The 5,575-nt window shown below is 37.2% G+C and overlaps 1 long non-coding RNA gene across 1 annotated transcript in view; it reads right to left on the reverse strand.

The window, feature by feature from the left end:
• Positions 1–272: 272 nt before the first annotated feature.
• The window catches only part of LOC143768398 (uncharacterized), a 52,852-nt gene continuing 47,549 nt past the window's right edge, over positions 273–5,575 (reverse strand). Inside the window, exon 3 of the long non-coding RNA XR_013213845.1 lies at positions 273–776. This is a non-coding gene — a long non-coding RNA (uncharacterized LOC143768398). The remainder of the gene's footprint in view (positions 777–5,575) is intronic.

The raw sequence follows: 5,575 nt of genomic DNA on the forward strand, positions 1-5,575 counted from the left end.
TCAGTATTTGGTCAGTATTTCACATCAGTATTTGTAGCCAAAACCAGGACTGGAACAATCAGAATAAAAGTATAATAGAAACACGTCACCACTTCTGCATTTATCACCCACTCCTGGTTTTGGCTTATAAATACTGATGTAAAATACTGACCATATACTGAACATGTGAACATTGATTAAGTGTGAGAAGTAAAACGTAAACTTGAAAGAATGAGAGTTATTTAATAATAGTTTATGGAATGAAGATAAGTAAAATATTGAATTGAGCGGCATGATGGTAAACTAGAGGATTTTCATGAAATATCAAGTCCATGCTAAGTCTGTCAATATATGATTTACACGGGCGGACATATCATTGGTGCAACCTTTTAGCTGCTCAGGGGCCAAAGAGAAAAGGGGGCCCCAAATTAGTTGGAAGTTTGCGTTATGAGCAGCTCTTGGGCCCATATATTGTTCTTGCACAGAGACCCTCTTCTGTCTGTGTCCGCCAGTAATGGTTTCCAATAGAAGTCTATGTCCTGTAATACAGTATTATATTCCGATATACCCTGTGTAATATGGTGCATACAGTACATACACGTAGCAACCACCTCCTCGAATCCTCGATGGCTTTTCTTTCTGTTCAGATTTAGCATGTGCGAGCCAGCATCTATAACTCAGCCTTCCGGTTCCCATCTGCAGCCATCAATCTCACTTCTGTCCATGAAACACATCCATGGTTACAGCTTCATCAGAGCACAAATCAGTCTGGGTTTTCTTTACACTTCCCGCATTACCTATTGAGAAAAGCAGACCTCTGAATGTTACAGCGCGGGATGTTGGGAAATCAAAACCGAGCCAGCTACAGCTGTTCCATGTAATCTTGAGTAAGGAGATGGCTCGATCCGCACCCGCAGGGCATCCAGACATGTCAGTCTCACTAGTGATTATTATATAGGATAGGTGGCAATCCTCTAGATAAGCACTAATCACAAAGAAGAATGCTGTTAGTAGCACGAAACCAGGGTAATCTAGTGCCTGTAGAGCAACCCTGAATCACAGCAATCCATGAGAACAGTCGTAACGGTGCATTCCTAATTTATACATTTATGATGTATCCACAGGAAATGCCATAAATGTGTGATAGATGTAGGGCCGGCATCTATCAGGCTTTTAAAATATATATTAAACAATATTGGCATTGACCAATGACCAAATTTTGTTATATTCACTGACAAACATTTAATTCTATGCCTAATATATGGTTCTGTTCTATTTTGCCATGCAGAAGACTACTGGAACTTACAGTGCACCCCTTACCGACTCTTGGGTGGAGCCTGAACCAAAGTTGTTGTGTTGTGATTAGTTTACTCTGACACTGCCACGTTGTGTATTTCCTTCTGTAACTTCCACGTCTATGTGTCTCTGCATCAGGATCTGGTTTGCCATCCTCTCGCTGGGCTCTACTCGTGCCCCATGGTCTTATGCCAACCCTCTTACAAGTTCCCACGCTGCAGCGTTCATTTACAATAGTGACGACGTGTCCTACTTGGCGACATGCCAGTATTAGTAAATATTTTGAAGGGAACCTATAATATAGTAAATTAAAATACATTGTGTTGAAAAAATATAACATTTCACCAATATTAACTTTTAGTTCTTAAAGCGATTAAAAAAGTTCTTATAAATCGAGACGTACCTGACAATCGCTCTGTGATCCACCTAGAATTATTGTATGCAATTTTTTTTTTTATAAAGTTACTTTAGGGTAAATGTATAAAAGTATTGTTCATCTCCAAGCAAAATGTTTGTTCTGCCTTAGTAAGAACAGAGCGTTACCTTTGCTGTGCTCCGAGGTAAAGCTTCAACCGCTCAGCTTGTGTGTCTGGATCATATGGCAGGAGCTCATTAATCACGACTTACAACCATCCACACCACATGGCTTAATTATAACCCATCTTCCCAAATTTATCTTAGCCTTTCATCACACTGACCTTGCAGGATGGCAGCCTTCGAGGAGAGAAACTAGGGGCCTTGGCATGCCCGCTTGTTAACATATTTCTCTGTTCCCATCATATGCTTATACTCCAATTCCTGTATCAGATCTGCGTAACTGTCCAGCAGCATGTGCACCAAGCTCCTGGGTCCAAATGGGAGAGCCCGACCATGAAGTACCCACAGCCAGCAAACCACAATCTACACTTAACGGCCATGTTCACACATTCAGTATTTGGTCAGTTTTTACATCAGTATTTGTAAGCCAAAACTTGGAAAATACAGAAGTGTTGACATTTTTCTGTTCTACTTTGCCTCTGATTGTTCCACTCCTCATTTTGGTTTACAATACCGATGTAAAATACTGACCAAATACTGACCGTGTGAATGTGGCCAAAGGGCTGTTCTAATGTTATGAAATTGTTATAGTTAGTTAGAAAGAAATTAAGCAAGTTTACATCTGATTTGCTTTTTATATCTGCTATCTTTCTCCTGCTATGAGAGTTTTTATCTTACAGTGTTTATATAGGGGTCAACCACCAGAGCCTTGCCCAGTAAGTGCAGTTGTTGCATTCCAGGCTGAAGAGTTAACTCCTGAGATACTAGTTGGCTTTCTCCAGCCTATTCAGTTGTATGCAGCTTCTCACCTCCCGCTCAGTGTCAGCCCCTGAGCAGAAGCTGCTGTTTTCAGTCCTGCAAAATCACAATTACCAGGCCCAATCATCAGAAGTTTTCAGAACAGTTCTATTTATTGCTCACATGAGCCATCTGCTTGTCCAAATGCACTGTCATCTCCATATCCAAATAATGACAGTGTAGACTTTGAGATAAGCAGTGACAAAAATGTGCAACAGTAACACAAAACAAAGCTCAGCAAGAAGATGAAGCTTTCGAGGCAGAAATGCAACTCATGGAGGAATTCCCGTCCTCCAGAAACAAGGAAGTAAAAGAGACTGGAGAGCTTTGTACTGATCAGGACAGAACTTGAGATTAACCTTTTAACTTTTGGGCGGGAAACACAATGTCCAAAACATATGGCAAGAAGCAGAGACTTGAACTTAGCTATTGTTGTGCTTGTAATTTTTTTTTTAATATACCAGGGGATATCTATGAAAAGTTTGGGAATTGGCAAGAAATTTCAGTTTCAGGATGTCAGAGAAAAGGGGTAACAAGCAACTTTATTTTGGTCATACATGGTTAGAGAAGCATAATGGGATGAGACAAAGGGCAACAAGAACTGAAGATGTTGATGGGGTGTGAAAAACGAACATCGCAAAATGAAGATGAGTTTGTTTCAGTTATGGGGCCCATTCTTCCTTCCTCTGTTTTTTTTTTCCTTCATTCTTCCTTCCTTCCTCTTTCATTCTCTTTCCTTCCTTGTTTCTTTCTTACTTGTTTCCTTCTTTCCATCTTTGTTTCTTTCTTCCTTCCTTCTATCCTTGCTTCTCTCCTTCCTTCCTACTCATTCTCTTCTTCTCTATTTCCTTTTTTTCTCCTTTGTCCTTTCATTCCATCCATACATCAATCTCTCCCCTTCGCCTTCTTCGTTCCTTCCCTCCTTCTTTCCCCCTTCCATTCTTCTCCTTTTCCACTTTTAGAATCTTTTAATATTTTCTTCCTTCCTTCCTTGCTTCCTTCATCTTTGTTTTCCTTCCTCCCTTCCTTGAATTCAGAAAGATATCTCACACTTATTCTCTAGTTTACCCACAAAAACTTTAGGATTTTTCACACACGCCCAAGAAGTTAATTATAGTTTTTTTTTAGGATAATATAAACGTGTTGCAAGTATCACATAATAAATAATACATTTCATCGTCTTCCAACACCCATTTATTTGACTTCATCTTTTATTTACTCTAGCACTTCAGCTATTGCTATCAGTTATCAGCTTCATTTTCTCGCTCTTCTCATCACCCATGTTATGTAACCTGTGAACTGTTTATAAATATGATTCATAAAATAAATTGACAGCATTCTTTTTACCTAAAAAAAAAAAAAAGGTAAGTGGGGAAAAGTAAATATCTATATTTCTATGACCAGTAGTCCCATCTGTCAGTGTTTTGTAAGTTACTACTGTCAATAAAAACAATTCTTGTCTGCACAAGTTGTGTCCTCCTTTCTACACTATACATTGCCAAGATAATTTTGTCTTGTTGTTTTATTTCTAACAATAACCTCGTATGTTATGTGCATTCATGTGATATTACATTATTTCTAAGTTACTGTATTTTTGCATTTTTTTTGTATTTTTTTATGTATGGTTTATATTCATGGATCATATGTTAGTCAATTGAAGAACATACATTTTTCCAAAATTGGGGTTCACAACAGCCATGTGACACAAACATTGATCAAATATATCAGAAATTAGAGAGATCTGTTCATATAATATATTGTCACCAAACATTACACTACTTTTCAGATGATATCTGTGCAGTCAGCAAAGAAAAAGTATAAATGCAAGTACAGAAAAAATATAAGAACCCCATAGAAAACCTTTGATTTCTAGCATTTGTTTTGTCAGGACAGGACTTTTTGTTTGTTTTTGGTTTGATTTTTTTTTTTGTTGTTCTAATTTTAATATGGTCTAAGTATGTCAGCATTTTTCATTTTATTCGTGTGGTATTCAAATAATAAAAATGTAGAATATAGAATAATATTGCCACCCAAAATGCTCATAAAAATATGGGGAGAAACAATTGAAAATTTGTATTTTGTTTTACTTTTTTTTTTAAAACCCATTAATTAATCAGAGCTTTTTCTGTTCTAGATTATTTTTGTAAAAAAAAATTAAAAAGATTTGACCTATAGATGTGAATCAAGTATTGATGTAAGCAAAAAAAGTAAGACTTCCACCAATGTGAATAACGCCAACTGTATCCATAAGAACATGTGATATCATTTTGTGCAGCGGTCCATTCAGTGAGGAGCTTTTGTGCAAAAAAAAAAAATATTAACAAAAGGAAAAAATTACAGCAAAATGAGAGAATAGTGTGAGAACATCGGAAAACATTTGAGAGTCAATAATTAGTTATGTTAAAAAACTGTTTTTATAAAATTAGATACAAAAGCGTCAGTGTAGATCGAACCCTAAGTTTCAGGTTATATTTACATGTCGCATTTTTGCTGCGTTTTTTTTCTGCAGGCAAAACCTGCTTGAAGCTGCTACAAGAAAAAAATAGGTTTTGCTGTGTTTTTGTTGTCTCTTGTGCATGCTGATAAAGTTTAGTGCCCCCACAAAAAATCATGATACAACTTCCCTAGGTTTTTGCACCAAAAACACAGCAAAACCTGATACCTTCGTTTTTTGCTGCCTTTTTGCACTTGCCTATTGTTTTCTATGGGTGAAAAAATGCTGAAAAAGCACTCAAAGAAGTGACATGCTGCAGTTTTCAAAAACCCAACAGTTTTCCAAATCAGTCAGAAAAATAAAACCTACGTGTGTGCAGGAGAGTTCTGAAATCCCATAGACTTTGCTGGTTCTGTAAAACGCAGCAATAAATTTGCATAAAAACGCAACATGTGAACATCCCTTATGGATCCTGAAACATGAAAGGATGTTGTTGTTTTTTTCCCCACAAACACAATCTGGAGTTGTTCT

The sequence above is a fragment of the Ranitomeya variabilis genome, chromosome 4 (genome assembly GCF_051348905.1).
Source record: "Ranitomeya variabilis isolate aRanVar5 chromosome 4, aRanVar5.hap1, whole genome shotgun sequence".
NCBI classification, from domain to species: domain Eukaryota; kingdom Metazoa; phylum Chordata; class Amphibia; order Anura; family Dendrobatidae; genus Ranitomeya; species Ranitomeya variabilis.